The sequence below is a fragment of the Triticum aestivum genome, chromosome 6B (genome assembly GCF_018294505.1).
Source record: "Triticum aestivum cultivar Chinese Spring chromosome 6B, IWGSC CS RefSeq v2.1, whole genome shotgun sequence".
NCBI lineage: Eukaryota > Viridiplantae > Streptophyta > Magnoliopsida > Poales > Poaceae > Triticum > Triticum aestivum.
In genome coordinates, this window is record NC_057810.1 from 717,658,527 (window position 1) to 717,684,409 (window position 25,883).

The 25,883-nt window shown below is 43.9% G+C and overlaps 2 non-coding genes and 1 pseudogene across 2 annotated transcripts; all 3 read left to right on the forward strand.

Annotated features, from left to right (window-relative positions):
• Window positions 1-3,710: 3,710 nt before the first annotated feature.
• On the forward strand, window positions 3,711-3,782 carry TRNAC-GCA (transfer RNA cysteine (anticodon GCA)). The gene has a single exon. It is a non-coding gene; the product is annotated as a tRNA-Cys (tRNA).
• Window positions 3,783-17,865: 14,083 nt separating this feature from the next.
• On the forward strand, window positions 17,866-18,432 carry LOC123135169 (zinc finger A20 and AN1 domain-containing stress-associated protein 12-like; annotated as a pseudogene).
• A 4,421-nt stretch (window positions 18,433-22,853) lies between these two features.
• TRNAC-GCA (transfer RNA cysteine (anticodon GCA)) lies at window positions 22,854-22,925 on the forward strand. The gene has a single exon. It is a non-coding gene; the product is annotated as a tRNA-Cys (tRNA).
• Window positions 22,926-25,883: the final 2,958 nt, after the last annotated feature.

The window sequence follows — 25,883 nt, forward strand, 5'->3', positions numbered from 1 at the left end:
TTTTCAAGATTTCAAGAAATAACACTCTGGAATTGCAAAAAACAATGGTGCTCTGCTATTTTTATTCAAACGAGCTATTCTATTTTCTTTCTTCACTTAGATCAACATAGATCATTTTCAAGCAAGAGAATTATAATAGTGCAAGCTCTAGATTGCTGCTTATAATTCAAAATACTCTTTGTTGTCTTGATAAAGTAGTTGTTCACTTGCAGGATGTGGGGTGTGGGGTTACGGTTGGAAGGGATAAACCTTGCTGGTTATCACCAAGCATTTGAAGAAAATGGTGCCAATGGAGAGTGTCTTGAAAGCATCTTCATGTTTACAACCGAACAGACTTATCAGGTTTTGTTATATGAAACAGAGAGATTGTACCACACGTTGTAAAATGTTGATCCACATTACATGTTGGCCCTTACTATGTTTTACGACATATCAAATTCACCACATACACCAATTTGCCCAACAGTTTCCTCCAATGACAACGAGGAAGATAGAGGGAAGGAAAACGAGGAAGATAGGAGGGAAGGAAGGGGGGCGCTAGGGTCGCCACTCATGTCACTCGAGCAAGGGACATGGGGGCCTTTTCTTTCTCGAGAACAAACTTCCATGACTGACACGTCTGCCTTATCTTCTTTGAGCACGAACCTCCACAAATAGCCTCACAAATCTGGTTGTAATATTTATATAGACGTGCGTTGCACGTGCATGCTTACTAGTTAATTATTAGCACAAAATCTTACAAAGTCATACAACAGTAAGACCAAAGCCACCATCTTCGCAACCTCTGTCGCTACTCCTATCTAACTGATGAAGGGGCGCTGATGGTCTGGGCCTAATACCAAACAGACCTCGCAGCCAAACCTAACATCTAAGACCTGAGGTCCCAACCTGGACGCTTGTCGGGTATGGGCACCCACCAGTCCGGCGTGCTCCTCAACCAGGCCGCCCGCCGGGTATGAGGCCACCACAACCACCTACCACATATCCATCTTCAGAGCTGTACTGTTGTAACGGCCTTGCCCGGTCTCGCTGCCGCCGACGCCACCACGACGCCAGACAGCGTCGACCTCCTGCGCGTGACCATCACCACACATCAAACTCCGAATCTGCACTGCGCCACGCCGTCAAGATCCGTCGCCATCAATGGATGGATGCAGCACCGCTCCACCAAAGAAACCGTCCGCTGGTCCCGCGAAGCAAGGCGCAGCACCAAGTAGAAGGCTGAAGCCACCACGCCACCAGCAGCCCCGCCACCAAGAGATGTTCCCAGCCGCCGCCTTCAAGAAGGAGCACGACACCAGGGTGCCGTCGACGCCCAGATCAGGGGAACAAAAGCTTTCGCCATAGCTCGAGGAGGAGGCGAAAGGGAGAGGATCCACCCCAAAGCCTTCAGGAAGGAGATCGGCGCCAAAGGCGTCGACTTTGGGGAAGCTGCCGCGCCAGCCAGGGGTTTCCCCCGGAACCTCACCCGCACGCTAGATCCGCCAGGCCGGCCATAGGGGACGCCGAAGCCGCCGCCAAGGACCGGTGCCAGCACGGATCGGGACAGATCGAAGCAGGGGCAGATCTTCTACATGGAGCCGAGAACCCGCGCGGCGGCGGCGGTGCACGCCGCACCGCAGGGCCGCCTGCCTCCAACCGCCGCTCCCCACCTCCGGCCAACGCCAGCCCGCGCGCGCCACCGCGACGTGCCGACCCCGGCTATCAGCAGCGCCGCCGCACACCGGGATCTCCCGAGGGCGCGGAGCACGCCGCGGGAGCGGGAGAGCGCACACCCATCCGCACCTGCACGCATCCACCATCGCGAGGAAGATCCATCACCAGGGACAGCCGCGCGTCCATCCAGCAGTGGATCTCCGCCTCGACCGCCAGGACCCGCGTCCTAGCGCACGCCGACGTGCAACCCGCATCTGTGCCCACCAGATCCAGGCGCCGCCGCGAGAGGAAGCCCCGCCGCCGCCGTCGACCGCACGGGTTTCACCCGGCGGCGTCCTCCGGCGGCGGCGCGACGGCAGGAGGGAGTAAGAGGAGTGGCGGCGCTAGGGTTAGGCTGGGGACGCCCGAGCCGCCCTGGGCAAGGCGACGCGGGGTCAAGTTGATGTGTTCCGTGTTCAACAAAGCCATAATGGTAGTCCCAGATAACTTATGAACACTACTTTCATATGGCACAATAGCAAATTACATTGTGAAGTTGCTCCGAAAATGAGCTTATGTCTCCCACAGCTAACAACCAACCTTTGGCAAGTCTATTTCTAATGTTAAATGCCTCATAATTGAAGCCTTGAGAGATACAATCTCTTGCTATTTCTCAAGCCGTCCGTAGTTCAAGTCCTTGACCATGGTGTTTGTAGCTTGTCCATGTACCTGATGTCTTGATGGCCTTCACATCGGCAGAATCTTCTGCGACCGCCTCATATATGGAGGGAATACCAATAATGAACATTTGTGTTGGGAAGGTTCCATCGCTTTGTACAGAGGTATAGAACACCACAATGATGCTGATCATGTTGTCTGAGTACAGCCTACAAAGGTAAGTACAACGATGAAATATCCCACCTTTGCCATCGGCGAAACTATCCAACGGCTCATGTCCATTTACAAAATATATCCAACGGTTCACATCCATCCACGCAGAGATCCGACGATCAGGAACGCTTGGGAAAGCACATCGGAAGGCCCATATGCTTCGGTGAATGTTAGAGCCTCATTTTACTCAGCTCTCTAACCATATATAGGAAATTACTCCCTCCGTTCCTAAATATAAGTCTTTTCAAATGGACTACGATATACGGATGTATATAGACATATTTTAGAGTGTAGATTCACCCATTTGCTCCGTATGCAGTCCCTTGTTGAAATCTCTAAAAAGACTTATATTTGGGAACAGAGGGAGTACAATGGTGAACTCGGTGAGTTGGGAGGCAACTCGGCGACTAGGGTTTGTAACTAGTCCTAAGCTTGATGAGGTGATGTTGACGATGTAGAACTTGGATCCGCCGTGCGGACCTCTCCTCCATTTATATAGGGCTAGCCAGATGCTGCAAACCTTAGAAAGAGTTCATCAAGGTTACGCCCGACTCCTTCTTGTGCACCAAGTCGGCTCACCGATAGGCCTTCCAATGCTTAACAGAGATATCTGCAGGATATCTTCTAGGATCTCTCATAACCCATGACTTAAGTTGAAATAATCTGCTAAGCGACACTGATGCATACATGATACATCTTGGTGTTTTGTGAACACGAAGGCAGTAATGTTCACTCGATGCGTTGCCATCAAAATATAAAGGGGAAAGTACAGAGCAACTTTCTGCGACCACGACAAGACTCCCCTCCAGGTTCGTTCCAACCACAAGACCGGCTTCTACATGCTCTTCTGGGGTGCCATCGAGTTTGAATGCATGGAATCTCTCTCTTGCAATGGGTAAAGGGTGAAGGCTTACACGTCTTGGGGAAAACTACTCCTACCAAGAATGCTTAGCTGATTTCCAGTTGGTTTACGCGGAAATGGCTAAGAATTAATATCTCATGAGAGACGAGAAAGTGAGACATGATTAATGATCTTTGCGCGGATTAGTTGGATAGGACCAGCTAATAACCATTCAATTGAGGGAGAGAATGTTGGGCAGATGTACCAACAGTTTGCTGGTGCTCAAATGTGTTTGTGTGGACCAGCTAGTTAAGGGCCTGATTAAATAATCAATGGCATCAACGGGTCCATAGCTCAGTGGTAGAGCAATTGACTGCAGATCAATAGGTCACCGGTTTGAACCTGGTTGGGCCCTATTCAGCGGAAAACCCTTTTATTTTGTTGGCATTTCTTCTTCCATTACCTTTCTTTATTTATTGCTTCGTTTTCATAAAAATACATCAGTGGCAAGCAACCTGATAAACGGTAAAATTCTCTTATATTATGGGACGAAGGGAGTAGCAAATAATTTTTTTCCGAAAGCCATAGATCGATCATAAGGAAATGCCTCGCTCACATCCGCTATGACCACGTTGACTGCGGGGGCCTAGGGTTCGTGTGGGAGTGCTTTTTAGCGCATTTTCTTCACTTGTTTTTGTGTTTCATGCATTGGTTTTTATCGGGTTTTCTTGATGGGTTTTATCTTTTTTGTGTTTCTTTAATGATTTCCTTTGGTTTTTTAACTTCCTTTTGTTTTCCGCCTTCTCTTCTCATTAAATTTGGTTTTCTGGCTCGGCTATCAAGGGTTTTCTTATGGGTTTGATTTTATGAGATCTCAACTGTTTTCTTTGGGTGTTTACACACATTGTACATTTTTAATTAACATAAAGAGCATTTTTTATACATGATTAAGTTTTTTGTATTTATGTTTTGATGTCTCTTTTTTCTAGTACACATTGTACATTATACATGATTAACATTTTACAAATACATTATTATTATTTTAGATAAATATTTTTGAACGTTGCTCTGAATATGTGTTAATTATATTTAAAATACACGTTCAAACATGTTTCGAATGATAAGAACCTTTTTCAACTACACAAATATTTTAATGTCATGAACATATTTTTCAAACACGTGATTTTTTTTGTCAATGCAACATACAATTTAAAAATGCAACGACATAATATTTTAAATTACACGAATATTTTCAACATTCAATAAATATTTTTAATGACATACATGTGTCCGTAACGTGGTACGGCTGCAGTGAGGTGAGGTACTAAAAACAAATACCCCAAATCCATGATTTACCCCTAGTTTATGATTTAGGGTTTGCTTTTTGCACTTTGTTCTACCTCAATTAGCTTTATTGATAGAAAGCAGTACTGATAGAAAGTAGTATTCTTACAGATTTGTTGAAGAATGAAGAGGGCAGCAGACATTGTTTCTCTTTTCCAAAGAGAAGCTATGAAGATAGGGAAGAAGAAGAAGGCAGAGAATATGCCGGACGTGGCTGAAGAACAGACACGCGAAGTTGTGTGTATGCCGGTTGTGATCGAAGAGCAAATTGAAGAACCAACATTATCTATGTCAAATGTGACCATAGAGCAAACTGAGGATGTGTCACCGCCATCACCGCCGTTTTATGATTTTAGTCGTCTTAAACATGATCCCGGGGACAGGCTACCCATTGCAAGTTATCCTATCAATGATCAAGACGCAGTTCGAAGATCATATATCCTTAAAAAGCCATTCAAACCTTATGCACATGACTTTAAGAAAAGAACAATTGGGAGTAGAGAACGTTCATTCAATCCTTTGTGGCTTCATAATCATAGTTGGCTTGAATATAGTATCAAGAAGGAATCTGCATTTTGCTTTGTATGTTACTTGTTCAAAGAGAAAAAAAACTACTGGTAAGGGAACTAATGCATTTACTGATGGTGGTTGGAGTAATTGGAATAGAGAGGATGCTCTTCTTAAGCATGTTGGTTGCGTATCAAGTGTGCATAATGCATCTCAAGAGAGATATAACTTATTTGTGAATCCTCGTGCAGCTATTGATGATCTTTTTGTGAAGGTGAACAGTGAGGATCTACGTCTTTACAAGATGAGGTTGAAGTATTCACTTAGATGCTTGCAATTTCTTCTTCGTCAAGGATTGGCATTTCGTGGGCATGATGAAAGTGAACAGTCTAGCAATAGAGGAAACTTCCTTGAGCTATTGAAGTGGCTTGCAGCAAATAGTGAGGAGGCGAATAAGTATGTTTTGAAGAATGAACCAGGTAACTGTGAATTGACATCTCATCAGATACAACATCAGATTATTCAATGTTGTGCACAACTTACTAGAAAGCAAATTATTGATGAACTTGGTGATGAGCACTATTCTATTCTAACTAATGAGTCTAGTGATGTATCACATAAAGAACAACTTGCTTTATGCTTGCGTTTTGTTGATAAAGTAGGGAGGCCGTCTGAGCACTTTCTTGGAGTTTTTCATGTAAGTGACACTACTTCTTTGTCACTTAAGGAAGCAATTGAAACTTTACTTACTGATCATGGTTTGACTATAACACAAATTCGTGGGCAAGGATATGATGGGGCTAGTAATATGAGAGGAGAAATTAAAGGATTGAAAACATTGATCATGAAAGAGTCACCTTCTGCCTATTATATTCATTGTTTTGCACATCAACTCCAGCTAGTTCTTGTTGCTGTTGCCAAGGGAAATGATGATTGTGTGTGGTTTTTTGATCGAGTGTCTTTATTACTGAATGTTATCGGAGTGTCAACATGCTTCGAGATGCTAGACTTCAGAATATCCTGAAACTACTTGAATGGGGTGAGTTACAAACCGGGAGTGGTTTGAATCAACAGATGGGGTTACCTAGGCCTGGTGATACTCGGTGGGGCTCTCACTACAAAACTGTTCTTAACAGTATTGCTATGTATCCCACAATCCGTGATGTGCTCATAACTCTTGGACAATATGCTTCACAAAGAAGTGATTGGCCCAAAATTCATACTATTGTTGGAGTGTTCTGTTGGGGAACGTTGCATAAAATAAAAAATTTCCTACGTTCATCAAGATCAATCTATGAGTTCATCTAGCAACGAGAGAGAGGAGTGCATCTACATACCCTTGTAGATCGCGAGCAGAAGCGTTCAAGAGAACGGGGTTGAGGGAGTCGTACTCGTCGTGATCCAAATCACCGGAGATCCTAGCGTCGAACGGACGGCACCTCCGCATTCAACACACGTACGGTTAGCATGACGTCTCCTCCTTCTTGATCCAGCAAGGGGGAAGGAGAGGTTGATGAAGATCCAGCAGCACGACGGCGTGGTGGTGGATGCAGCAGGGATCCGGCAGGGCTTCGCCAAGCATCTGCGGAAGGGAGAGGTGTAGCAAGGGGGGAGGGAGGCGCCAGGTGTCAGGGTGCGGCTGCCCTCCCACCCCCCTCTTTATATAGGGACCCCAGGGGGGCGCCGGCCCTAGGAGATGGGATCTCCTAGGGGGGTGGCGGCCAAGGGGGGAAACTTGCCCCCCAAGGCAAGTGGAGGTGCCCCCTCCCGTAGGGTTCCCAACCCTAGGCATAGAGGGGGGCCCAGGGGGGCGCACCAGCCCACCAGGGGCTGGTTTCCCTCCCACTTCAGCCCATGGGCCCCTCCGGGATAGGTGGCTCACCCGGTGGACCCCCGGGACCCTTCCGGTGGTCCCGGTACAATACCGGTAACCCCCGAAACTTTCCCGATGGCCGAAATTCGACTTCCCATATATAATTCTTTACCTCCGGACCGTTCCGGAACTCCTTGTGACGTCCGGGATCTCATCTGGGACTCCGAACAAATTTTGGTTTGCTGCATATTAATATCTTTACAACCCTAGCGTCATCGAACCTTAAGTGTGTAGGCCCTACGGGTTCGGGAGACATGTAGACATGACCGAGACGGCTCTCCGGTCAATAACCAACAGCAGGATCTGGATACCCATGTTGGCTCCCACATGCTCCTTGATGATCTCATCGGATGAACCACGATGTCGAGGATTCAAGCAACCCCGTATACAATTCCCTTTGTCAATCGGTATGTTACTTGCCCGAGATTCGATCGTCCGTATCCCAATACCTCGTTCAATCTCGTTACTGGCAAGTCACTTTACTCGTACCGTAATGCATGATCCCGTGACCAGACACTTGGTCACTTTGAGCTCATTACAATGATGCATTACCGAGTGGGCCTAGAGATACCTCTCCGTCATACGGAGTGACAAATCCCAGTTTCGATCCGTGTCAACCCAACAGACACTATCGGAGATACCCGTAGTATACCTTTATAGTCACCCAGTTACGTTGTGACGTTTGGTACACCCAAAGCACTCCTATGGTATCCGGGAGTTACACGATTTCATGGTCTAAGGAAAAGATACTTGACATTGGAAAAGCTCTAGCAAAACGAACTACGCGACCTTGTGCTATGCTTAGGATTGGGTCTTGTCCATCACATCATTCTCCTTATGATGTGATCCCGTTATCAATGACATACAATGTCCATAGTCAGGAAACCATGACTATCTGTTGATCAACGAGCTAGTCAACTAGAGGCTCACTAGGGACATATTGTGGTCTATGTATTCACACGTGTATTACAATTTCCGGATAATACAATTATAGCATGAAAAAAAGACAATTATCATGAACAACGAAATATAATAATAATCCTTTTATTATTTCCTCTAGGGCACATTTCCAACAGTCTCCCACTTGCACTAGAGTCAATAATCTAGTTACATTGTGATGAATCGAACACCCATAGAGTTCTGGTGTTGATCATGTTTTGCTCGCGGAAGAGGTTTAGTCAACGGATCTGCGACATTCAGATCCGTATGTACTTTGCAAATATCTATGTCTCCATCTTGAACATTTTCACGGATGGAGTTGAAACGACGCTTGATGTGCCTGGTCTTCTTGTGAAACCTGGGCTCCTTGGCAAGGGCAATAGCTCCAGTGTTGTCACAGAAGAGAGTGATCGGCCCCGACGCATTGGGTATGACTCCTAGGTCGGTGATGAACTCCTTCATCCATATTGCTTCATGCGCTGCCTCCGAGGCTGCCATGTATTCCGCTTCACATGTAGATCCCGCCACGACGCTCTGCTTGCAACTGCACCAGCTTACTGCTCCACGATTCAACATATACACGTATCCGGTTTTTGACTTAGAGTCATCCAGATCTGCGTTGAAGCTAGCGTCGATGTAACCCTTTACGACGAGCTCTTCGTCACCTCCATAAACGAGAAACATGTCCTTTGTCCTTTTCAGGTACTTCAGGATATTCGTGACCGATGTCCAGTGTTCCTTGCCAGGATTACTTTGGTACCTTCCTACCAAACTTACCGCAAGGTTTACATCTGGTCTGGTACACAGCATGGCATACATAATAGATCCTATGGCTGAGGCATAGGGGATGACACTCATCTCTTCTTTATCTTCTGCCGTGGTCGGGCATTGAGCCGAGCTCAATCTCACACCTTGCAACACAGGCAAGAACCCTTTCTTGGACTGATCCATATTGAACTTCTTCAATATCTTATCAAGGTATGTGCTTTGTGAAAGACCTATGAGGCGTCTCGATCTATCCCTATAGATCTTGATGCCTAATATGTAAGCAGCTTCTCCAAGGTCCTTCATTGAAAAACACTTATTCAAGTAGGCCTTAATGTTGTCCAAAAGTTCTATATCATTTTCCATCAAAAGTATGTCATCTACATATAATATGAGAAATGCTACAGAGCTCCCACTCACTTTCTTGTAAACGCAGGCTTCTCCATAAGTCTGCATAAACCCAAACGCTTTGATCATCTCATCAAAGCGAATGTTCCAACTCCGAGATGCTTGCAACAGCCCATAAATGGATCGCTGGAGCTTGCATACCTTGTTAGCATTCTTAGGATCGACAAAACCCTCCGGCTGAATAATATACAGTTCTTCCTTAAGATAGCCGTTAAGGAATGCTGTTTTGACGTCCATCTGCCATATCTCATAATCATACTATGCGGCAATTGCTAACATGATTCGGACAGACTTCAGCTTCGTTACGGGAGAGAAAGTCTCATCGTAGTCAACCCCTTGAACTTGCCGATAACCCTTAGCGACAAGTCGAGCTTTATAGATGGTAATATTACCATCCGCGTCCGTCTTCTTCTTAAAGATCCATTTGTTTTCTATCGCTCGCCGATCATCGGGCAAGTCTGTCAAAGTCCATACTTTGTTTTCATACATGGATTCTATCTCGGATTGCATGGCTTCAAGCCATTTGTTGGAATCTGGGCCCGCCATCGCTTCTTCATAGTTCGAAGGTTCACCGTTGTCTAACAACATGATTTCCAGGACAGGGTTGCCATACCACTCTCGTGTGGAACGTGTCCTTGTGGACCTACGAAGTTCAGTAGCAATTTGATCCGAAGTACCTTGATCATCATCATTAATTTCCTCTCTAGTCGGTGTAGGCACCACAGGAACATTTTCCTGAGCTGCACTACTTTCCGGTTCAAGAGGTAGTACTTCATCAAGTTCTACTTTCCTCCCACTTACTCCTTTCGAGAGAAACTCTTTTTCCAGAAAGGATCCATTCTTGGCAACAAAGATCTTGCCTTCAGACCTAAGGTAGAAGGTATACCCAATGGTTTCCTTAAGGTATCATATGAAGACGCATTTTTTCGACTTGGGTTCGAGCTTTTCAGGTTGAAGTTTCTTGACATAAGCATCGCATCCCCAAACTTTTAGAAACGACAGCTTAGGTTTCTTCCTAAACCATAATTCATATGGTGTCGTCTCAACGGATTTAGACGGAGCCCTATTTAAAGTGAATGTAGCTGTCTCTAGAGCGTATCCCCAAAATGATAGCGGTAAATCGGTAAGAGACATCATAGATCGCACCATATCCAATAGAGTGCGATTACGATGTTCGGACACACCATTACGCTGAGGTGTTCCAGGCGGCGTGAGTTGTGAAACGATTCCACATTTCCTTAAGTGCGTACCAAATTCGTAACTTAAATATTCTCCTCCACGATCTGATCGTAAGAATTTTATTTTTCGGTCATGTTGATTCTCTACTTCATTCTGAAATTCCTTGAACTTTTCAAAGGTCTCATACTTGTGTTTCATCCAGTAGACATACCCATATCTACTTAAGTCGTCAGTGAGAGTGAGAACATAACGATATCCTCCGCGAGCCTCTACGCTCATTGGACCACACACATCAGTATGTATGATTTCCAATAAGTTGGTTGCTCGCTCCATTGTTCCGGAGAACGGAGTCTTGGTCATTTTGCCCATGAGGCATGGTTCGCATGTGTCAAATGATTCATAATCGAGAGACTCTAAAAGTCCATCAGCATGGAGCTTCTTCATGCGCTTGACACCAATGTGACCAAGGCGGTAGTGCCACAAGTATGTGGGACTATCGTTATCAACTTTACATCTTTTGGTATTCACACTATGAATATGTGTAATATTACGTTCGAAATTCATTAAGAATAAATCATTGACCATCGGGGCATGACCATAAAACATATCTCTCATATAAATAGAACAACCATTATTCTCGGATTTAAATGAGTAGCCATCTCGTATTAAATGAGATCCAGATACAATGTTCATGCTCACACTTGGCACTAAATAATAATTATTGAGGTTTAAAACTAATCTCGTGGGTAAATGTAGATGTAGCGTGCCGACGGCGATCACATCGACCTTGGAACCATTCCCGACGTGCATCGTCACCTCGTCCTTCGCCAGTCTCCCCTTATTCCGTAGCTCCTGCTGTGAGTTACGAATATGAGCAACGGCACCGGTATCAAATACCCAGGAGTTACTACGAGTACTGGTAAGGTACACATCAATTACATGTATATCACATATACCTTTAGTGTTGCTGGCCTTCTTGTCCGCTAAGTATTTGGGGCAGTTCCGCTTCTAGTGACCCTTCCCTTTGCAATAAAACCACTCAGTCTTAGGCTTGGGTCCATTCTTTGACTTCTTCCCGGCAACTGGCTTACCGGGCGCGGCAACATCTTTGTCGTCCTTCTTGAAGTTCTTCTTACCCTTGCCCTTCTTGAACTTGGTGGTTTTATTGACCATCAACACTTGATGTTCTTTCTTGATTTCTACCTCTGCCGACTTCAGCATTGAAAATACTTCAGGAATAGTTTTCACCATCCCCTGCATATTGTAGTTCATCACAAAGCGCTTGTAGCTCGGTGGGAGCAACTGAAGGATTCTGTCAATGACCGCCTCGTCCGGGAGGTTAATGTACAGCTGGGACAGGCGGTTGTGCAACCCAGACATTTTGAGTATGTGCTCACTGCCAGAACTATTTTCCTCCATCTTACAACTATAGAACTTGTCGGAGACTTCATATCTCTCGACCCAGGCATGAGCTTGAAAAACCATTTTCAGCTCCTCGAACATCTCATATGCTCCATGTTTCTCAAAACGCTTTTGGAGCCCCGGTTCTAAGTTGTAAAGCATGTCGCACTGAACAAGGGAGAATCATCAGCACGTGACTGCCAAGCATTCATAACGTCTTGGTTCTCTGGGATGGGTGCTTCACCTAGCGGTCCTTCTAGGACATATACTTTCTTGGAAGCTATGAGGATGATCCTCAGGTTCCGGACCCAGTCCATATAGTTGCTGCCATCATCTTTCAGCTTGGTTTTCTCTAGGAACGCGTTGAAGTTCATGTTGACATGAGCGTTGGCCATTTGATCTACAAGACATTTTTGCAAAGATTTTAGACTAAGTTCATGATAATTAAGTTCATCTAATCAAATTATTTAATGAACTCCCACTCAGATTTGATATCCCTCTAGTCATCTAAGTGTTAGATGATCCGAGTCGACTACGCCGTGTCCGATCATCACGTGAGACAGGCTAGTCATCATCGGTGAATATCTCCATGTTGATCGTATCTTCCATACGACTCATGTTCGACCTTTCGGTCTCTGTGTTCCGAGGCCATGTCTGTACATGCTAGGCTCGTCAAGTTAACCTAAGTGTTTTGCATGTGTAAAACTGTCTTACACCCGTTGTATGTGAATGTAGGAATCTATCACACCCGATCATCACGTGGTGCTTCGAAACGACGAACTTTAGCAACGACCCACAATTAGGGGGAACACTTTCTTGAAATTATTATGAGGGATCATCTTATTTACTACCGTCGTCCTAAGTAAACAAGCATAAACATAATAAACATCACATGCACTTAAATAGTAGTGACATGATATGGCCAATATCATATAGCTCCTTTGATCTCCATCTTCGGGGCTCCATGATCATCTTCGTCACCTGCATCACACCATGATCTCCATCATCATGATCTCCATCATCGTGTCTCCATGAAGTTGCTGGCCAACTATTACTTCTACAACTATGGCTAACGATTTAGCAATAAAGTAAAGTAATTACATGGCGTTAAATCATTGACACGCAGGTCATACAATAATTAAGACAACTCCTATGGCTCCTACCGGTTGTCATACTCATCGACATGCAAGTCATGATTCCTATTACAAGAACATGATCTCATACATCACAATATATCATTCATCATTCATCACAACTTTTGGCCATATCACATCACAAAGCAATTGCTGCAAAAACAAGTTAGACGTCCTCTAATTGTTGTTGCATCTTTTACGTGGCTGCAATAGGGTTCTAGCAAGAACTTTTTCTTACCTACGAATAACCACAACGTTATTTGTCAACTTCTATTTACCCTTCATAAGGACCCTTTTCATCAAATCCGCTCCAACTAAAGTGGGAGAGACAGACACCCGCTGGCCACCTTATGCAACTAGTGCATGTCAGTCGGTGGAACCTATCTCACGTAAGCGTACGTGTAAGGTCGGTTCGGGCCGCTTCATCCCACAATACCGCTGAAGCAAAATAAGACTAGTAGTGGCAAGAAAGTTGACAACATCTACGCCCACAACAGATTTGTGTTCTACTCGTGCAATAGAGAACTACGCATAGACCTAGCTCTGATACCACTGTTGGGGAACGTTGCATAAAATAAAAAAATTCCTACATTCACCAAGATCAATCTATGAGTTCATCTAGCAACGAGAGAGAGGAGTGCATCTACATACCCTTGTAGATCGCGAGCGGAAGCGTTCAAGAGATCGGGGTTGAGGGAGTCGTACTCGTCATGATCCAAATCACCGGAGATCCTAGCGCCGAACGGACGGCACCTCCGCGTTCAACACACGTATGGTTAGCGTGACGTCTCGTCCTTATTGATCCAGCAAGGGGGAAGGAGAGGTTGATGAAGATCCAGCAGCACGATGGCGTGGTGGTGGATGCAGCAGGGATCCGGCAGGGCTTCGCCAAGCGTCTGCGAAAGGGAGAGGTGTAGCAAGGGGGGAAGGGAGGCGCCAAGTGTCAGGGTGCAGCTGCCCTCCCACCCCCCTCTTTATATAGGGACCCCAGGGGGCACCGGCCCTAGGAGATGGGATCTCCTAGGGGGGCGGCGGCCAAGGGGGAAAACTTGCCCCCCAAGGCAAGTGGAGGCGCCCCCTCCCCTAGGGTTCCCAACCCTAGGCGCAGAGGGGGGCCCAGGGGGGTGCACCAGCCCACCAGGGGCTGGTTCCCCTCCCACTTCAGCCCATGGGGCCCTCAGGGATAGGTGGACCCACCCGGTGGACTCCCGGGACCCTTCCGGTGGTCCCGGTACAATACCGGTAACCCCCGAAACTTTCCCGATGGCCGAAACTCAACTTCCCATATATAATTCTTTACCTCCGGACCATTTCGGAACTCCTCGTGACATCCAGGATCTCATCCGGGACTCCGAACAACTTTCGATTTGCTGCATACTAATATCTTTACAACCCTAGCGTCACCGAACCTTAAGTGTGTAGACCCTACGAGTTCAGGAGACATATAGACATGACCGAGACGGCTCTCCGGTCAATAACCAACAGCGGGATCTGGATACCCATGTTGGCTCCCACATGCTCCTCGATGATCTCATCAGATGAACCACGATGTCGAGGATTCAAGCAACCCCGTATGCAATTCCCTTTGTAAATCGGTATGTTACTTGCCCGAGATTCGATCGTCGGTATCCTAATACCTCGTTCAATCTCGTTACCGGCAAGTCACTTTACTCGTACCGTAATGCATGATCCCGTGACCAGACACTTGGTCACTTTGAGCTCATTATGATGATGCATTATCGAGTGGGCCCAGAGATACCTCTCCGTCATACGGAGTGACAAATCCCAGTCTCGATCTGTGTCAAGCCAACAGACACTTTCGGAGATACCCGTAGTATACCTTTATAGTCATCCAGTTACGTTGTGACGTTTGGTACACCCAAAGCACTCCTACGGTATCCGGGAGTTACACGATTTCATGGTCTAAGGAAAAGATACTTGACATTGGAAAATCTCTAGCAAAACGAACTACACGACCTTGTGCTATGCTTAGGATTGGGTCTTGTCCATCACATCATTCTCCTAATGATGTGATCCCGTTATCAATGACATCCAATGTCCATAGTCAGGAAACCATGACTATCTGTTGATCAACGAGCTAGTCAACTAGAGGCTCACTAGGGACATATTGTGGTCTATGTATTCACACGTGTATTACGATTTCCAGATAATGCAATTATAGCATGAATAAAAGACAATTATCATGAATAAGGAAATATAATAATAATCCTTTTATTATTGCCTCTAGGGCATATTTCCAACATGTTCGAGTCATTTGACTTTATTTTCAATGCACACTTGATGCTTGTCATTCTTGGATACACAAGTGATTTGTCTGATTGTTTGCAAAGAAGAGACCAAGATATTCTTACTGCAATGGCACTTGTTAGAACTGCAAAAAGTAGAATACAAGAGCTTAGGGATAGTGGGTGGGATGCTTTTCTGCAAAAGGTCACACTATTTTGTAACAAGCATGGCATTCAAGTTCCTATAATGGAAGATAATTATGTGCCTTATGGAAGATCAACACGGTTTGCTAGACCCCAAACAAAGGATGATCACTTTAGAAGAGAAGTTTTTCTTGGAGTCATTGATCAAATTATTCAAGAGCTTGAAAATCGCTTTGATGAGATCAATATGGAGCTGCTATCTTGTATATCTGCTTTGAATCCCGCCAACTCATTTGCTGCTTTTGATGCACAAAAGGTATGCAAACTTGCTTCTAAAATTTGTATTGCTTTCAAAATTGGTACATAATCTCTTTAACTCATTTGTTTCTTTTGATGCACACAAGGTACGAAGACTTGCTAATTTTTATCCCAAAGACTTTTCAAGTGCCGACTTGATACACCTTGAACTACAACTTGATAACTATATTGATGACATGAGAAATGATGAGAACTTCCAAGGCCTTGGAAATCTAGTTGATCTCTCGGTTAAGATTGTTCAAACAGGGAGACATATAGTTCATCATTTGGTGTACTTGCTTTTAAAATTGGTATTGATTCTCCCGGTGGCAACGGCAAATGTTGAGAGAGCATTTTCTGCCATGAGTTTTGTCAAGAACAAGTTGAGAAATAAGATAGTCTTTTGGATGATTGCCTAGTCACATACATTGAGAGGGATGCTTTCCCTGAGGTGAATAAAGATGACATAATTAACACCTTCATGGCAATGCAAAAACGTAGGCCAGAAAGATAGTCTTTTTGAACTTCTCAAGGTATGTGCTATGGTCCATGTACTATTTACTATGTAGGTTTCTTTATGCAAAACTGAGAATTAATTGAGAATTTTAGTGTGTTCGTAAGACCATATTAATCTATTTCTATGTGCTATTGATAATTAGTTAGAATGTTCACATGCCATATTAGTTATCAAAAATAATTTAGGGCGGACCACCCTGATGTCAAATGCTAGCTCCGCCACTGGCTCCTCCCATTGTGCGCGCTCCATCGCCCCGAAGATATGACCGAAGGCGATAGCGCCATGTCAGCCAATGCCACGCCCACCGAAAGATGTGGGCGGGCGCATATCGAGAATAAAGCATAGAACCGCTCCGCAAAAGGTCGAGTCCCGGCCCATCTATCGAGCCAGAGTAGGGTGCCAGAACCAGTGCCCACTTTAATGGAGGTCCCAATGCGCAGGACCGGCATCAGTTGGATCACCAATTGCCAGAATTGGGACCCTCCAGATCTAGAGGCGAATGCCTTAGGCTGCCCTTGTAGGTACTTCGTGTGGATAATCTCCAGCCACAGTCCACCTTCGCCGGTCTGAATGCGCCAAAGCAATTTGGAGGGGAGGGCAATATTCATCCCCTTAGATGAAATGACCCCGAGGCCACCCTGGTCCTTAGGCTTGCAAATCTCAGACCACTTAACCATGTGGTATTTCTGTTTATTGTTCTCTTCAGCCCAGAAGAATCTGGAGAGAAGCTTGGTGACCTCATGATGAAGGGATTCATGTAAACTATAGAATCCCATAACGTACATCAAGAGGCTAACAAGGGAGGAGTTCATCAGAACCACTCGAGCGGCCTTGGAAAGTCACCTCGCTTGCCAAGGCTCCATCCGAGGTTGGAGCTTGGAAATTATTGGGCGGAAGTCTTTCCCCTGTAGACAGGCGTCGCTAATCGGCATGCCGAGGTAAGTAGTTGGGAAGGATCCCAGGTGACAGTTCAAGCGGTTGGCGATTCGTTGGGCCTCCTCCTCAGAGTAACCAAGAACCATCGCCTCGCTCTTAGCAAAGTTAATCGTGAGACCCGACATCTCCTGAAAGCAGAGGAGGAGGAACTTGAGGTGCCGAATATCCTCGTCTGAGCCTTCCACCATCATAATGGCGTCGTCCGCATATTGAAGGTGGGTCAGACCTCCATTGACCACGAGATGGGGGCAAATCCCCCTAATGTGGCCGGCCCGCTTGGCCAAGTCTAGGATCATTGCGACAACATCGACCACAAGATTGAATAGAAATGGGCAGATAGGGTCGCCTTGTCGTACCCCCTGGCTAGTCAAGAAGTACGACCTGACCTTCTCATTTATGTTGGCAGCCGTGCGCCCACTCGTAACCAGCTGCATAACCCAAGCAATCCAGTGGGGATCGAAGCCACGCTTCATCATCACCTCCCGAAGGAAGGACCAATGTACAGTATCATATGTCTTATGAAAGTCAATTTTAAAGAAAACACCACGCGAAGGCGCTTGCTCTTGACTTCATGAATGACCTACGACTACGAGGATACCATCCAAAATACGGTGTATAGAATATTTATATTCAGAACTGAAAACCGTAGTACGGTGTAGACCGACCAGAGTTGGAAATCTGTCTCCGTGTCCGAATTCGCCGGTGACACGCGTTTCTGGTCACTCGGCGTAGCGGGACCTCTTAAAAGCCCACACGATGACGCCCCAGGGGCCTCGTCAAGAGAGAAGCCACGCACGGGGACGAAGAGCAACCGACCGATCGAGAAGCTGTTGTTCCTTTTCTATCAGAAGATCAGTGCTGATAGCAGATGGCGCACGGGCAGGAGTCATCGCCGACGCAGGCCGCCGCAGCGCTGTACTGCGCGAACGGCTGCGGGTTCTACGGGAGCGCGGCGCGACCAAGAATATGTGCTCCAAGTGCTACCGCGACCACCACCTCAAGGCCACCGACACGGCTGCGCCCGGCCCCGCCGTCGAGGAGAAGACGAAGATCAAGGCCGACGACGTGGCCAACCTCGCCTTCAGCCTCAAGACGTCGCTGAGCCTGCAGGATCACTCCGCAGCTGGTGCTGCCGAGGCGCCGGCCGCCGAGACACCGGCGGCCGAGGCGCCGGCGAAGAAGCCGACCAGGTGCATGGCCTGCAAGAAGAAGGTGGGGCTGCTGGGGTTCGCGTGCCGGTGCGGTGGCACCTTCTGCTCGCTGCACCGCTACGTGGACGGGGATGCGTGCGACTTTGACTACAAGAAGGTCGGCCGTAGAAGATCGCGCAGCAGAACCCTCTCGTCGTGGCACCCAAGATCCACAACAAGATTTGAAGGCGGAAGGAGTTCAAAAGCATGTAAACAAGTTTTGGAAGTTTAGGGTTGCACTAGTAGAAAAAGACCCATTTGTTTCGATTCCCAAATCGGGACTAAAGGATCGGTACTAAAGGACACCCCGATTGTGTTACAAACCGAGACTAAAGGCCCTTTACGTGGTCGCTCTCTAGAACTCCACTTTTAGTCCCAGTTGGTAACATCAATCAGAACTAAAGAATTTTTTTTGAAATTTTGTTTTTTTGAAATTTTTTTATTTTCAAATTTCTGAATTATTTGACAATTCAATCTCTAATCACCCCTCATCACTGCTCAATTATGAACCACTCATTTTAAATCGTCTAACTTTCCGGCCGATCATCCATCCTCTTACTACTCCAGCCTGAGCACGCTTAACTTTCGAGTTCTATTCCCCCTAGTTTCCAAGTCGGCATTTATAGTTTTCCTGACAATACTAAGCTGTCAATCCTATTAACCCTTAGGAGTTGAACTTGAGCATTAAGCACCGTTTGAGTTTGAAACTATTATTTTAAAAAATAATATTTTTATTAACACTAATATTATTTGAATAACTAGTTTGACCACAGTTTGACCAGATTTGAAAATAGTTTAACCATAGTTTGACCATAGTTTGACTACAGTTTGACCAAAAGTCAAAAAAACTAACAATAATTATTTATTAACACTAATATTTCTTGAATAAGTAGTTTTACCATAGTTTGACCAGATTTGACCATAATTTGATCACAGTTTGACCAGATTTGACCATAGTTTGACCACAGTTTGACCAAAAGTCAAAAACTAAAAATAATTATTTATTAACACTAATATTTCTTAAATAAGTAGTTTGACCATAGTTTGACCAGATTTAACAAAAAGTCAAAAAAACTGAAATTTGAGCATATCTTTTTTTCCTTTCAGAATTTGAGAATTCTAAAAATTTGCAAACAGGCCTATGGCCGACGAAATCAGATGCGGATTTTCATGCTGATTTTTTTGATATATTATGCGTTTTTTCGACATCGTATGCAAAAGATATGGCCGTTTTACTTTTTCATAACACTTTTTTGCAAAACATGTCCAAATTTAAGTTTTTTTAATTTTCCTAACTAGTAGATGTAGTAACATAACTACATCTCGAAGGATTTAAATTTTTGAAGTTTTTATTATTTTTTTGTTTTTTACAAAACTGAAAAGGTGATACACGAGGGGGTAAAGTTTGAACCTTTAGTCCCGGTTTGAGACACGAACCAGGACTAAAGGGCATCGCACCATTTAGTCCCGGTTCGTGTCTCAAACCTCTCAAATAGGGACTAAAGGTCTAACCTTTAGTCTCGGTTTGAGACACGAACTGGGACTAAAGGGCATCGCACCCTTTAGTCCCGGTTCGTGTCTTAAACCAGGACTAAAGGTCCCATTTAAACCGGGACTAATGCCTTCCCGATGCTATAACCGCTCGAACCGGGACTAATGCTCACATTAGTCCTGATTCGTGATGCAACCGGGACTAATGTGTACATTGAGTTGTGACCAAAGCCCTGTTTTCTACTGGTGTTCTAAATTAGATGGTTTTGTAGTTCAGGGTTGTGTTTAGACTTTGGTGGTAGAATGGTCCGGTACAAAACACAAAGTTATGACAATGGTGCATTTGTTAGAAAATGCAGCGCAAAATACCAAAACAATATCAAAGCCATAATGGTAGTCCCAGATAACTTATGAACACTACTTTCATATGGCACAATAGCAAATTACATAGTGAAGCTGCTCCAAAAATGAGCTATGTCTCCCACAGCTAACAACCAACCTTTGGCAAGTCTATTTCTAATGTTAAATGCCTCATAATTGAAGCCTTGAGAGATACAATCTCTTGCTACAGTTTCTCAAGCCGTCCGTAGTTCAAGTCCTTGACCATGGTGTTTGTAGCATTGTCCATGTATCTGATGTCTTGATGGCCTTCACATCGGCAGAATCTTCTGCTACCACCTCATCTATGGAGGGAATACCAATAATGAACATTTATGTTGGGAAGGTTCCATCGCTTTGTACAGAGGTATAGAACACCACAATGATGTTGATCATGTTGTCTGAGTACAGCCTACAAAGGTAAGTACAACGATGAAATATCCCATCTTTGCCATCGGTGAAACTATCCAACGGCTCATGTCCATTTACAAAATATATCCAATGGTTCACATCCACCCGCGTAGAGATCCGACGGTCAGGAATGCTTGGGAAAATCTGTTTATTTGAATGGTTCACCTGATCAAGTTATTTGGAAGTTTAATAGCAAAGGGGGTTTCACCACAAAATCTGTTTATGAGTGGTTAGAAAAAGATTTATCGGGACCTGATTATAAGTTGATCTGAAAAGCTAAAATTCCTCTGAAGATTAAAATCTTCCTTTGGCAACTGTTCCAGAATGCCATCACTATCAGGGACAACCTGCGCAAGAGGAACTGGCCTGGGAACCCAACTTGCTCATTTTGCCATAATATTGAAACTGCTGATCACCTTTTTTTTTGGTGTGTGTTTGCTCGATCTGTTTGGGGGGCGATTGGGACAGCTTTGGGAGCATCCTGTAGTCCTAAAACTATGTGGCCGAGTTGGGCATGGCTCTATAAATATCTTCCCGGGGTTAAAAAACATTGCATGGCTATTGTTGTTGCTATCTGTTGGGGTATTTGGTGCACTCGCAACAAGGCAACTTTTGAAAAATGTGTCACTCACTCTCCGTTGGAGGCTGTTTTCACTGTGTGCTCCTTTTTGATGTATTAGCCAGGTCTTCTGAAAGGGATCGACAAGGAAAGCGTCCAGGCTGGAGTGCAGAAGATGGTGCGTGTGGCTGCGTCATTGGCGGATCGTTCTGCTCTCAGGGGGGAGGCTTATGCTGGGCAATGGTGCGGGAGCTTGAACTTGTTCTGGCCAGTAGTTTTAGAGGTTTATGATCTCACTGGGGTTTGATGCCCGCTGAGATGTTCTGTGGCTCCTTTGGTGTTGGTGTCTCGTACTTTACTCCTGATGTGCGGGGTGTTCGTCGTGTTGTTCGTTTTCGAGGATGGGATGGTTGGTGTCAACAGGTTTTGCCCCGTGGTAGATGACTCATTTTAGAGTCATTTGTTGTGGGTTTCCTGTTGATGCCCCAACTCGCTCTCCCCTTTCGGTCTCCTTTTGCTTAGTTGTTCTCTAGTAGCTCAATGTGATGTGGCTAGAAAAAACAATTGAGACTGTTGTATTTCTGTTAAGCAATTAATGGAGAGCAGGGGTGTAAGCCCGGTTGGAAAAAAAAAGGAACGCTTGGGAAAACATATCGGAAGGCACATATGCTTCGGTGAATGTTAGAGCCTCATTTTACTCAGCTCTCTAACCATATATAGGAAATTACTCCCTCCGTTCCTAAATATAGCCACATTTTACTTAGTCGATTCACCCATTTGCTCCGTATGTAGTCCCTTGTTGATATCTCTAAAAAAACTTATATTTGGGAACAGAGGGAGTACAATGGTGAACTCGGTGAGTTGGGAGGCAACTCGGCGACTAGGGTTTGTAACTAGTCCTAAGCTTGATGAGGTGATGTTGACGATGTAGAACTTGGTTCCGCCGTGCGGACCTCTCCTCCATTTATATAGGGCTAGCGAGACGGTGCAAACCTTAGAAAGAGTTCATTAAGGTTACGCCCGACTCCTCCTTGTGCACCAAGTCGGCTCACCGATAGGCCTTCCAATGTTTTAACAGATATATCTGCAGGATATCTTCTAGGACCTCTCATAACCCAGGACTTAAGTTGATAATCTGCTAAGCCTTGCAGACTCTTTAATTAAGACACTGATGGATACATTATTTGTGTTTTGTGAACACTAAGGCAGTAATGTTCATTCGATGTGTTGCCATATAAAAATATGAAGGGAAAAGTATGGAGAAACTTTCGACGACCACGACAAGACTCTTCTCCTGGTTCGTTCCCCACAAGACGGGCTTCTACATGGTCGTCTGGGGTGCAAGCGTTTGAATGCATGGAATCTCTCTCTTGCAATGGGTAAAGCGTGAAGGCCTGCACGTCTTGGAGAACAGTACTTCTACCATGAACGGTTAGCTGATTTCCAGTTGGTTTACTCGGAAATTGAAATGGAATGGACCGGAAACACTCACCTGGTCCGCTGATCAACCGCTGATCACCCGGCGAACCGACAGAGCTGCCCCTTTCTCAAAACCAGAGAGTGGCATGGCTAAGAATTAATATCTCATCAGGGACGAGAAAGTGAGACATGATTAAGGATCTTTGCGCGGATTAGTTAGATAGGACCAACTGCCCATCCAATTGAAGAAGAGAATATTGGGCAGATGAACCAACAGTTTGCTGGTGCTCGAATGTGTTTGTGCAGACCAGCTAGTTAAGAGCTTAATTAAATTAGAAACAACATCAACGGGTCCATAGCTCAGTGGTAGAGCAATTGACTGCAGATCAATAGGTCACCGGTTCGAACCCGGCTGGGCCCTTATTCTTTTTGCGTAAGCTCTTCTATCTTGTTCGCATTTTTTTCCCTTTTTGAAAAAAATACATCAGTGGCAAGCAATCGGGTAAACACTAAAATCTAAAAGATAGTGCCAGGGTATTCCGTTCCAAAGCTTCCCTTTCATTCCGAGTGGTTGCGGCAATTAAAGATGAAGCGAAGACGTGGGTGATCGCTCCGACTAGATTAGTAGGCAATTTAAATCCGGGAGAGTAGCCATTTTTATTGGACCTGTGTGGTCCTGTAACGTGAAAAATATTGTAGTATGACCCTTCTTATTTAATGAGACGAGGTAAAGGATGTTCCTCCGTTTCAAAAAATTAGATCCGTCGTAAGGAAACGACAAAAGTGACCTCGCTCACATCCGCTATGATCACGTTGCCATCCGAGGAAGGAAACCCACCGGCTATTTCTTTCAAGTTCCTGTATCAAAGTTGAGATTAAACGATATGTAAAGGTTGGAAACTCACGTTGTCGGCGTCACAGAGAGAGGAAAACATGGAGAACGACTCCTTTGGTTGGTTGCACTATAGAGCTAGTTTGAGGTGGTTGCACATCCACACAGCGTATAACTGTTGGCCTTCATTAATGGACTAGTCAGAAGACTTACTCTTCTGTTTTCTGTGTTGCTTACGACAAGTTGCCCCTGGTTGTGCAGCGACTGTACTTCTCCCTCTCTTAGTATAAATGGGTGGTTGTGAGGTATTGGTTGGTATATTATCTCTTTTAAGTGCATTTCTATCATGAATAAAAAACTTTGTGACACCATCTATAGTCAGCAAATGAATTTGGCAAATAATTTTTATATATTGCAAATTGATAAGGTTTCGAACTAGAAAGTTCGGTCTCTTGAGTACCTATATCTGAGGAGGATATGTCCTGGACATTCCAATTAATTTAATGGTGGGAAATGAACATTTTTTCTTTTAAAAATCGTAAACATTTTTTATATGCCTGAACACTTTTTAAGATTACATGACTATTTTTAAATTGGGGTGAACACTTCAAAATGACACACATTTTTTTAAACAATAAATTAAATTCTCTTGAAACGCATGAACACTTTCCAATCTTGGATGAATATTTCTTAAAGTTAAGTAAAAACAATTCTGTGAACAATTTAATTTACATGAATTTTTTTAAATATTGTTTTAAACAATATTCATAAAATAGAATAAATAACCTCGAATTTTAAAATTATTAAAGAACATATATGACCTACGTCGGTCCACCACGCCATTCTGTGTATCTGCTTGACTATCCGCTGCAATAAGCATCACCACTATATATCTCCTACTGCGATGCTATCTCTGTCTCGCCTCAAGGAATTTCCTGTTGAGGCATTAGGCGGCCCAATATGGGAGTCTTTTTTTGGTACTTTTCCTGTGGGAGTCTTTTTTGGCACTTTTTCATCAACTTTTTTGTGTTTCATGTGTTGGTTTTTAACTTTTTTGTGTTTCCTTAGTGGTTTTTTTTTTACTTTTTTTCTCCTCCTTTTCTTTCTCTTAAATATGGTTTTCTATCGTGGTTTTCAATGGTTTTCTTATGTGTTAGATTTATGAGATCTCAACTGTTTTCTTTGGGTTTTTATACACATTGTACATTTTTCATTAACATAAAGAACATTTTATATACATGATTAAGATTTTTCTAATATCCGTGTTTATGTCTCCTTTTTAATATACATTGTATATTTTCATAAGCACCTGAAAACATTTTTTATACATGATTAACATTTTACAAATACATGATTAATTTATTTTAAATACATATTTTTTAACATTATTCTGAATATGTGTTAATCATTTTCCAAATACACGTTAAAACATGTATTGAATGATAAGAACCTCTTTCAACTACACAAATATTTAAATGTCATGAACATATTTTTGAAGCAAGTGAACTTTTTTGTAAATGCGACATATTTTTTAAATGCTAGGACATAATATTTTAAATTACATGAATATTTTCTACGTTCAATAAATATTTTTTTAATGACGTACATTTGTTTGTAATGTGTGAACATTTTTCAAATGTCACAAAAAAAATTTGGGTTGCTATCAACATTTATATAATTTATGCTAACAAATATTCTACACCGCCTTAATTTTTAAATTCATTTTGTTTGTATTTTTAGGTTAAAATAATGTTTATTACATATTTTCGAAATATGAATAAATGATAAAATGAATGAATGAAAAAATAGAGAAAAATCAAATGAGCATGCAGGTAGCTACTTGGGCTGCCCAATAAATCTCTCGGTGGGGGGTGACACTTCCTTCCATCTAGCCTTATGCGAGATATAGGTACTACCAAGTATGTGTAGCACTTTATTATTCTTGCTATTTTTTGAGGCAAAGCATTCTTGTGTGTGTGTACATAGAGAGGCATGTTAGCTTCGGCTCACTTGGATCCAGCCTCATCCCCAGCCAACTTCAGAAAATGACGGTCCATATCTCAACGAAAATGACGGGTGTGACGATGTCTCGCTTGACCGAGACAGAGCCACCTCTCGCCTCAAAGGGCTCGAGAATGGACTGGTCCACTTGGCTCCTGAAGCGCGTGATTTTTAATGTTTGAATCGTTTTTCTTCTTCTTTGCTTATTTTCTTGTTGCTCCACTTCTTCTTTTCCTTCTACTTTGGCTTCTTTTCTTATTTCAATATCCTTTATGCTTCTTCCTTGCTTCTAATTCCCATTCTTCTTTCTTTTTTCCAATGCTTGCTTGTCAGCAAATGTTGATTGGTCAAAACAAAAATGTTGATTTGGTATTAAGAAATGTATGTGTAATACTTAAAGAATGTACATCAATTAATTTAGGTGGAATAAATATTTAAAAAAGTGTGGGCCATGTGTTTGAAATAAATATTTAAAAATGGATATGATATAACCAAATAAGAAAATGTACACCTAGTGATAAGAAAATGCTCGTTGCTCAAAGGAAA